This window comes from Lepisma saccharinum, unplaced genomic scaffold (genome assembly GCF_977018435.1).
Source record: "Lepisma saccharinum unplaced genomic scaffold, izLepSacc3.1 HAP1_SCAFFOLD_91, whole genome shotgun sequence".
Classification (NCBI taxonomy): Eukaryota; Metazoa; Arthropoda; class Insecta; order Zygentoma; family Lepismatidae; genus Lepisma; species Lepisma saccharinum.
Genome location: NW_028142924.1, coordinates 1,469,093 through 1,479,548, shown reverse-complemented (window position 1 = coordinate 1,479,548; position 10,456 = coordinate 1,469,093). Strand labels below are relative to the sequence as shown.

The 10,456-nt window shown below is 56.3% G+C and overlaps 2 non-coding genes and 1 pseudogene across 2 annotated transcripts; all 3 read left to right on the top strand.

Moving 5' to 3' along the window:
* Positions 1–2,423: 2,423 nt before the first annotated feature.
* On the top strand, positions 2,424–4,254 carry LOC145982308 (small subunit ribosomal RNA). Its single transcript, XR_014441043.1, has one exon. It is a non-coding gene; the product is annotated as a small subunit ribosomal RNA (ribosomal RNA).
* Positions 4,255–4,757: 503 nt separating this feature from the next.
* On the top strand, positions 4,758–4,909 carry LOC145982306 (5.8S ribosomal RNA). Its single transcript, XR_014441041.1, has one exon. It is a non-coding gene; the product is annotated as a 5.8S ribosomal RNA (ribosomal RNA).
* Positions 4,910–5,837: 928 nt separating this feature from the next.
* Positions 5,838–10,095, top strand: LOC145982304 (large subunit ribosomal RNA; annotated as a pseudogene).
* Positions 10,096–10,456: the final 361 nt, after the last annotated feature.

Below are 10,456 nucleotides of genomic sequence, written 5' to 3'. Positions count from 1 at the left end.
TCGGTACATAGACCGTCAACCAATGAGCATAAGACTCTAGTCGCAAAGAGAAATCTTTTCCCAAGCTACTACTCTTTGACTTTAGTTGAGCTTGCATCTGTTGCTAAACGTAACGATAGAGGTGCAAGTTTGCATTGTTAAAAAAAGAGTGAATCAATTCATATTCATATATGGTGGGAAAGGTGGCTCTCGTGCTTGCTATGCATGCTCTTGAGCGATGCCCTGTGCATTACGTGGCGAGCACAGGGCGATACAGCACCTTTGCACAGGTTGCGAGTCACGATGAGATGGAACTACCACCTCCGAGGGCGAAGGAGCTTGGCTTGAACCACGCTTGTACTTTCAGATAGATTTGTCTGTCTGGGCGAAGTTAAGGAGTTGTGTGTTTCCCAGTCTCTTACCGTATATCGGTACATAGACCGTCAACCAATGAGCATAAGACTCTAGTCGCAAAGGGAAATCTTTTCCCAAGCTACTACTCTTTGACTTTAGTTGAGCTTGCATCTGTTGCTAAACGTAACGCTCGAGGTGCAAGTTTGCATTGTTAAAAAAGAGTAAATCAATTCATATTGATATATGGTGGGAATGGTGGCTCTTGAGCTTGCTAAGCAAGCTCTTGAGCGTGCCCTGTGTATTACGTGGCGAGCACAGGGCGATACAGCAAGCTTGTCCCACTTGCGAGTCACGTTGAGGTGAAGCAACCACCTCAGAGGTGCATGGACCTCGGTTCAGGCATCTAGTCTAATTCGAACCCAACTGCTCACCCGCCACGCAAGCAACCGGGGAGGTAGGTATACCAATCGGTATCAATGCCTTCACTGTCGGTCAACCGCCGTTTGCAATTTCGTGGATGGAGTAGGGATCATCCTCTCGGACGAGACCCGAAGCGAACGTTAGCTATGCGTTCAAAGGCAACCCCACTCACGTGGGATGTTGGGGTTCGAATTGTTTTCCGAAAAGCATTGCTGTATTCATAGTTTTCGGAAAATTCACGGCACCCATCTTTGTTTCTGCGCCGTGTACGAGTAAGTGACAGAGCCGCGCAAGCGGGAAGGTAGCCTTCCTTGGAAGACTGGTTTAACCTGAACCAAGTTTGTTGCTACTAACTTGTCAGCCCTCGTACACGGTGGTTCGCCTCCGACAAGTGACGTAACCGTTTGTGTTCTTCCGAACGCATGTAGGTTGAGCATCAGACACCTTGAATTGACTTACCCACCCTAGTGGGGAAGCTTAGCTTACTTCGGGAACTCCGGCTCATCCGAACGACTCTAGGTTGAAGCCTGCACCGAGGTTAAGCATGGCATGTCAAATCAAGGTGCCTCTCAAGCGGATAACTTGCCTACCTCTGTTCTTCCGAACGTCTCTAGGCTGAGCACTCTGAGGGAAAGCAAGCTAAAACGTCAACCGTCGGAAGCCGAGCGAGTTAAGAGAACCTGTCCTGCGGGAGTACTTGCCCACCTCGGGAACTCCGGCTCATCCGAACGAATGTAGGATGAAGCCTGCACCGAGTTAAAGCAATTCATTTTGTCAGCCCTCGCTGCCGAGAAGTGACGAGACGTCAATCGCCGGCGTTTGCCTACCTCGGGAACTCCGGCTCATCCTAAAAGAAACTAGGTTGAAGCCTGCACCGTGGGAAAGCAAGGAACGCCGACGTTTTGACGGTAACTCGCCCACCTCCTCTCTTCCAAACGACTCTAGGTAGAGGGTGGGTGGGATAGTGAGCTACTTTTTCACATTTCGGTTAGCGGGAAGTGACACAAGGTACCCGACCGGTGTTCGCTTGCCTCCCTTGGGAACTCCGGTTCATCCGAACGACTCTAGGATGAAACCTGCACCAAGGGAAAGCAAGCTAGCTCTCTCTTTTCTCTCCCGGTGACGGCGATGCCTTCTCCGGTTTGCGTTGCATCGTTTCTGAAGTTGACCCGTCCGCTCTGCTTACTTCGGGAACTCCGGCTCGACCGAACGACTCTAAGTCGAAGCCTGCACCGAAGGAAAGCAGCGTACGTGCCAGCCTCCGTGGCGAGACAACCTAAACCCGAAGGTTCCCGAGAACTTAGTACGGGTGTCCGTCGAAGCGTGCGTTCTCCGGAGCGCCGTCTTGAGTGGCTGCCTGTTGCCGTACAGGCACGGCTGTTCGCTGGGAGCTCCCAGCCTGCGGGCACGTTGCCAATCGAAGAAGTCGGTTCGCCGTTCCCGCGCGCAAACGAACGTCTCGAAGTTTCCAGCTTTAAAGAAAGTGGAACTACGTAGACCTCTAACCGAAGTAGTGGGAGTAGTATAATTATGTTTTCTGGAAAGCGGTGTAACCTGTCGTTCTTCAAGCGTCAGTGTTGCGTTGCCTAAGTTAGTGGCGAGCTGCTTTCCTCGCTTAAAACATGGCACTCTGCCTCGCGCGAGTGCTGCATACGCACCGTATGCACCGTACCCTGGTTGATCCTGCCAGTAGTCATATGCTCGTCTCAAAGCCTAAGCCATGCATGTCTCAGTACAGACTTTACCAAAGTGAAACCGCGAATGGCTCATTACATCAGTTATGGTTCCTTAGATCGTACGCATCCTACTTGGATACCTGTGGCAATTCCAGAGCTAATACATGCTCACGGTGTCTCCGGCCGGGCAACCGGACGGGGTGCCGTTACCATTCAAAAGACCAAACGGTCCGCTTCTGCGGGCCGACTCATTTGGTGACTCTAAGTAACCTCTAGGCAGATCGCACGGTCAAGCACCGGCGATGCATCTATCAAATGTCTGCCTCATCACACTGTGGATGGTGGGTTATTGGCCCACCATGGTGATTACGGGTAACGGGGAATCAGGGTTCGATTCCGGAGAGGGAGCCTGAGAAACGGCTACCACATCTATGGAAGGCAGCAGGCACGCAAATTACCCACTCCCAGCACGGGGAGGTAGTGACGAAAAATAACGATGCGGGACTCATCCGAGGCCCCGTAATCGGAATGGATCCACCCTAAACAGTTGGGTGAACCTATCGGAGTGCAAGTCTGGTGCCAGCAGACGCGGTAAGTCCAGCTCCGATAGCGTATATTAAAGTTGCTGCGGTTAAAAAGCTCGTAGTTGGATCTGGGTCTCGGGCGGTCGGTTCGCCGTCAGGCGTTCAACTGGCCGTACCGGACGTCTTCTCGGTTTCCCCGGTCTGCTCTTCACCGAGTGGACCGGGGGATTCCGGGACGTTTACTTTGAACAAATTAAAGTGCTCAAAGCAGGCTATTCGCCTGGATGCTCCTTGCATGGAATAATGGAACAGGACCTCGGTTCTCTCTGTTGGTTTTCGAACCAGAGGTAATGATTAAAAGGGATTGACGGGGGCATTAGTATTGCGAGGGGAGAGGTGAAATTCTAGGATCCTCGCAAGACTACCTACAGCGAAAGCATTTGCCAAGAATGTCTTCATTAATCAAGAACGAAAGTTAGAGGTTCGAAGGCGATTAGATACCGCCCTAGTTCTAACCATAAACGATGCCATCCAGCGATGCGCAAGGTTCAAGAACACCGTGCGCGCAGCCTCCGGGAAACCAGAGATTTCGGGTTCCGGGGGGAGTATGGTTGCAAAGCTGAAACTTAAAGGAATTGACGGAAGGGCACCACAAGGCGTGGGACGTGCGGCTCAACTTGACTCAACACGGCAAACTTACCAGGCCCGGACACCGCAAGGATTGACAGATTGAGAGCTCTCTCGTGATTCGGTGGATGGTGGTGCATGGCCGATTTTAGTTGGTGGAGCGATTTGTCTGCTTGATTGCGATAACGAACGAGACTCCTGCCTATTAACTAGGCGTCGGGGTATGTGTTCCCCCGGCGCATCAAACCTCTTCTTAGAGGGACCGGTTGTCGCAAGCAGCAAGAGTGGGAGCTAAATCAGGTCAGTGATGCCCTTCGATGCCCTGGGCCGCACGCGCGTCACACTGAAGGAGACAACGCGTCTTCCCCTGCCGAGAGGTACGGGTAACCGCTGAACCTCCTTCGTGATAGGGACCGGGGATTGCAATTATTCCCCGCGAACGAGGAATGCCCAGTAAGCGCGAGTCATCAGCTCGCGTTGATCGAGTCCCTGCCCTTTGTGCACACCGCCCGTCGATGCATCCGATCGAGTGATACGGTGAGGCCTTTGGACCGGCGCCCTGCGGGGGTTCCACCTTCCGCAGGAACCGTCGGGAAGACGGCCGAACCTGGTCACTTAGAGGAAGCAAAAGTCGTAACAAGGTTTGGGTAGGAGAACCTGCCCAAGGATCATTACCGTACGGTATATCCGCTTCTTCACCTTGTCTTCCATCCGCAAGTGCGTCGAAGGGGGACTAAAACTCCCGGAGCCGGCGGATGGTACGTAGTTGGATTTTGAAGGGTCAAGAATCGGTCCTCGGCCCCCAACGGGGGCATTCCCCCTCGCAGGGAATGCCTGGCTGATCGGGTGTGCGGAGTAAGGCGATTCCCCCTTCGCTCCACTACTACCTAACTGTAGAGCAAATTAAACAAAGCATGCAATGCATGTCCGTCCGGCCGGCGCTTGCGTCGGCCAGACTATAATTGCCCGGCACTTTCAAAGTTGCACGTTAACAGGGGTAGGTGAGACTCGACCTTTAAAGGTATCGCCCCGCTAAAACATGCACCCGAACCCCGTCTCGAGGCCTTGGAGACGGGGGGGTAGGTATCATCCGGGGAGGCTCGCGAGGGCGCTTCCCGATGAACAGACACATCATTCCGCCGAAGTGCGACCTGTCGCACTTCAGCAAACCACAAACAACCCCAGGCGGGGGATCACTTGGCTCGTGGGTCGATGAAGAACGCAGCTAGCTGCGAGTCAATTTGCGATCTGCAAAACAGAGAGCATCGACGGTTTCGAATGCACATTGCGGCCCGGGTCTTTACCTGGGTCGGTCCTGGTTGAGTGTCGGAAGTTTGTAAATGACACATGTGCTCTTGCGAGCACAGCGCGTGTAACAGCACGCCACGAAAGTCTCGCGGCCGCCTCTCTCAGCGAGGTAAGAGCGGTCGCGAGGTCGAATCCGAAACAGGATCATTAGGAGTCGGCCGCGAGGTCGTCTTCTCGGAGGACTCCATTCTAGTACGAGAAGTGGAAAGACCGGTCTACGGATGCGTGCGTGCGTGGAAGGGGCCTCGAAGGAGCGGGGTCATCCCGGAGCAGTCCGTATCCGTATCCCGGAAGCAGCTTTCCGAGCATTCAGGGGCGAGCAACTTGTTGAAGTGCCGGCAGAGATGGTTGTCTTTTGCAGTTAGGTTGGACCTAGCTGTAGAGCAAGTTAAAGAAAGCACGTGGAGAATGAAAAAGTTGCCGGCAGACATGCCGGCCAGACTATAATTGACCGGCACTTGCAGAAGTGCAAGCAGAGATGGTTGTATTTTGCACTTAGGTTGAACCTAGCTTTAGAGCACCGTAAAGAATGCACGTGTAGAATGAAAAAGGTGGCGGCAGACATGCTTAGCATGTCCGGCCGGCACATTTGCCGGCCGGACTATAGTTGCTCGCCGGTGATCGGGATGTAGGCTTCTTCGGACATTGTGGCTGGACCACTCTGATGCTCGGAAGGTTAAATTTCCAAAGTTTGGAATTAAGTGGAGTGGGAGAGCCGGCCGGACGACTCAGTTTCGTCCGGGCGGGTGCCTCGCGTTGAACGCAGGGTAAGTTTCCAACAGTCGTCTACGGACGCGTGGAAGAGCCTGTCTCTTCGGTTCGCGCGGAAGGAGAGCTCGGTCAAGGTTAGAGGTTTCCGCCGAAGCTCGAGAGCCGCCTTACCGTCTAGATAGGAGGACCTGCGTTGGGCGACGAGGAAGATCCCTCGGACCTCCTAGGAAACCGCACCCGACCTCGACTCAGGGTTGACCACCCGCACGATTTAAGCATATCAATATGCGGAGGAAAAGAAAATAACAATGATTCCCTCGGTAGCTGCGAGCGAAAAGGGAGAAGCCCGTCACCCAAGCCTCCGGCACGGTTATCCGAGCCGGCGGGCGATTTGGTGGAAGGGAGCGTCCGTAAATCCCGCTCGGCGGGAGGTTCTAAGTGTAACTTGAAAGGACCAACATCCCACAGAGGGTGCTAGGCCCGTGCGAACCTCCGCCTTGCCGAGTCGGGCTGGGCGCTTTCCCAAGGATTCGGGATGCTTTGGAATGCATCCCTAAGTGGGAGGTAGATTCCTCCTAAGGCTAAATATCACCACGAGACCGATAGCGAACAAGTACCGCGAGGGAAAGTTGAAAAGAACTTTGAAGAGAGAGTTCAAGAGTACGTGAAACCGCCTGGGGGTCAAACGGATGGAGCTCGAGAGTTCGATGGGGGAAGGTGATTCAAGGGTTAAGGACCAAGTCTCCGGCCCCCGAGCGGGGTTGTCCCCTTCCTTAGGGACCTCCCGTCTGCGAGGGTGCGTCCGGGACGGTCCCCCTTCATTCCGCGCCCGGTAGGGCACCGCGGCTCGTTGGGATCCGTCCTAAGGGCCTGGGGTGGAGCTCTCCGGCTCGTCCGGAGAACCCCCGGTGACCCGGACGGAACCCGACGGCTCATGGGCAGGCCTGGGGATCCGCCGCCGTTTTTAGGCGGAAGGCGTAGAGGTCGCAGCTCGCTGTGGCGTGCCTGGCAGTGTCCCCCCGTCCCCCGCTCGTCCGGGGGGTTCGCGGGGGGCGTACTGTGAGCCCTGGGCCCGTGCGGTGGTCAACGAGTGGCCCATCCGACCCGTCTTGAAACACGGACCAAGGAGTCTAGCGCGTGGGCGAGTCTAAGGGAATCACTAAACCCGAAGGCGCAGTCAAAGCGACTGGGACGATCGAGGTGACCCGGAGTCGCTCAACGAAGGGCCCTCGCGAAGTCCCGGGGCGATCCCCCACCTCCGGGTGCGGGGATCGTACCTAAGAGCCCACTCGCTGGGACCCGAAAGATGGTGAACTATGCTCGGCCAGGACGAATCCAGGGGAAACCCTGGTGGAAGTCCGAACCGCCTCTGACGTGCAAATCGACCGTCTGAGCTAAGCATAGTGGCGAAAGGCCAATCGAACCGTCTAGTAGCTGGTTCCCTCCGAAGTGTCCCTCAGGACAGCTGGCGCTCGCAAGGGGGGTCCATCCCGGTAAAGCGAATGACCGGGGGCCTCGGGGCCGAAACGGCCTCGACCCACTCTCAAACTCTGAACGGGATGGAGGTCCCGCTTGCCCCTAGGGCGAAGCGGGGCCTTCTTGGACCCGAGTGCTCAGTGGGCCGCTCCTGGTAAGCAGGACTGGCGCTGTGGGATGAACCAAACGCCGGGTTAAGGCGCCTGAATCGACGCTGCTCAAACCATGAAAGGCGTCGGTTGCTCAAGACAGCAGGGCGGTGGCCATGGAAGTCGGCATCCGCTAAGGAGTGTGTAACGACTCACCTGCCGAAGCAACCGGCCCTGAAAATGGATGGCAATCGAGCGTCGTGCCTATACCCGGCCGCCGCCGCAATGCTAATGCATTGGCATCAATGCAAGAATGATGCGGCGGTGAGTAGGAGGGCGCGGCGGTGAGCGTGGAAGGGTCTGGGCTTGAGCCTGCCTGGAGCCGCCGTCGTTGCAGATCTTGGTGGTAGTAGCAAATAATCTGATGAGACCTCGCTGAGGTCAGACGTGGAGAAGGGTTCCGCCTCAACAGCAGTTGCAGGCGGGTGAGCCGGTCCTTAGACCGCGGAAAACTCCCACCGATGCGTCGGGTCAGTTTCGCGCTGCCACCGGGAGAGGTGTAGTGGTTAGCGCGAGGCGCCGGCGTCTCGGCCGCGGTCGAAAGGGAAGTGGGGTATCCAGCCCTCCGCCGCGTCTCGGGACCGGGAGTGCGTCGCGGGTTCCCTCGAAGTCCGTAAGTCCAGGTAACTGGTGGCACCAGGAGAATCTGTCGGGTCCCGGGGGCAGAGTTGTCTGTTCTGTCAGAGCGATCCCCTACGCTCCCCGGAATCTTCCCAGAAGGAGAAGGGGACACTGGGGAAAGCTAAGAGAACCGTAGTTGGGTGCGGTTTCCCCGGGTGCCCGTCGGACCTTGAAAATCTTGGTGGGAACAGCGCAGCAGAGTCCCGAGGCCTGGCCGTACCCGAATCCGCATCTGGCCTCCGAGGTAAAGAGCCTCTTGACGATAGACTAATGTGGGTAAGGGAAGTCGGCAATCTGGATCCGTACCTTCGGAACAAGGATTGGCTCTGGGGACCGGGGCCGGTCGGGGCCCGGGGGGCCACCGCGGGTTCGGTCCGGCGTGGGTCTTGGCGAGGGACATCCTTCCGGGGTTGTTCCAAGCTTGGACCGCGCGTCGGACTTCCGCGAGCGTCCCTGGGCTCTCTGAGGGGAACGCACCTAACCCCTGGCCCCCCTCGGGGGCGCTGGGGGGAACGTGCCTCCCCTCGAGTCGGCCGCCGACGAACGGTCGACTCAGAACCGGCACGGACCAGGGGAATCCGACTGTTTAATTAAAACAAAGCATCTCGACAGCCTGGAAGGGTGTTGACGGGATGTGATTTCTGCCCAGTGCTCTGAATGTCGCGCTGAAGAAATTCAGGGAAGCGCGGGTAAACGGCGGGAGTAACTATGACTCTTTTAATTTTTAATTTAACTAACCTGTCAGAAGCTCACCTTGTTGATTGGTTGAACAATATTTATTATGGATCAGAATTTTTCCCTGTTCTTTTTAGAGGGATTGTTTCGTGGCACAAAAGGGAACAAAGGTGAAACATCCGTAGGGATGCTATCCTGAAGAGTCCCGTGCACAATGGACCTCATATTTTATCTGTATAGATATCCTATAAATGACATACCAAACATATTGTTTGGGAAAGACGAGGCTACTAGGCCCTGTGGAATAGCCAAATGCCTCGTCATCCAATTAGTGACGCGCATGAATGGATTAACGAGATTCCCTCTGTCCCTACCTACTGTCTAGCGAAACCACAGCCAAGGGAACGGGCTTGGAGAATGTCAGCGGGGAAAGAAGACCCTGTTGAGCTTGACTCTAGTCTGCCGCTGTCGGGAGACGTGACGAGGTGTAGCATAAGTGGGAGGGCTCCTTCGGGTGCCCGCCGGTGAAATACCACTACTCTCACGGTTTCCCGACTCACCCGGTTGGGCGGGACGCGGGTGTCGGGGCTCCGGCTTCGTCGCACGCCGTTCATGAACCAAGGCCCCTGCTACTGGCCGGCCGGACCGGACTCCCGGTCCGTGCCGGACAGGGGGCCGACCCGATCCGGGGACAACGGCAGGTGGGGAGTTCGTCTGGGGCGGAACATCTGTCAAAGGATAACGCAGGTGTCCTAAGGGCGGCTCACCGAGGCCAGAAACCTCGGGTAGAGCGAAAGGGCAAAAGCCGCCCTGATCCGCACCCTCAGTACGGGTGGGACCCGGGAAACCGGGGCCTATCGATCCTCCCCGTCCGAAGGATCTTCGGCGGGAGGTGACAGAAAAGTTACCACAGGGATAACTGGCTCGTGGCCGCCAAGCGTTCATAGCGACGCGGCTTTTTGATCCTTCGATGTCGGCTCTTCTTACCGTGGGGACGCAGCGCTCCCCGAGCGTATGATTGTTCACCAACCAACAAGGAACGTGAGCTGGGTTTAGACCGTCGTGAGACAGGTTAGTTTTATCCTCCTGGCGTTTAGAACGCGGCCAAGGTAATCCTGGTTAGTACGAGAGGAACCCCAGGTTCGGACCAATGGTACCGCGCCGGTTCGATCGAACCTTGGTGCGAAGCTACGTCCGACGGCTGAAGCCTGAACGCCTCTAAGGCCGAAGCCGTGCCCGGAGCTGCGTGACCGTGGGTCCCTGCACTCTGAAAGGCAGAACCACCAACGCTGGACCCCCTCACGGGGGACCGGTAAGGCGGGGAGTCACCAACCACCCCCCCCAACCCGGGGGGTGAGGCTCCCCGCGAGTAGTGCCATCGAGACTCCGCCCACTTGCCCCACTGACCGAGGTCTTTGGGATTCTAGATGGGGATTCACGGGGTAATCAAGCACTCGGAAGTTGGGACCCTTGAACCACTCGTAGACGACTTGAGTATCTGGCGGGGCGTCGTGAGCGGTGAAGCCTCCGTACGGTGGCGACCCGTTGAAAGGCAGCCCTCGCTTGCAGGTTCGTGCTGTCGGCTGCACGGCACCTGAAAAGCAGACTCTTTCTTTTAGGAGGTCCCCTACGGGACCTTCGCCGGGAGTCCAGACCCCAGTTTCGACCGGGGGAGGACTCCCAAACCGGCAGCCGACACCTTCACCGGGTGCTGGCAGCCGGGGCTTCCAGCAGGTGGCGGATTGCTGGACTTTGGGGTTTCGACCCAGCCGACCAAACAAGAAGAAGAAGGACCTCCCGGTTTAGCATGGGAGGCAACAACTTGACTCCAAGCCAAGTTGCGAATGAAAAATGTTCTTTCTTTTGCAGTTAGAAACTAACTGTAGAGAACGAAAGCCGCAGTTGAACACTGTGCAGGCAGAAAGATTTGTCTTTT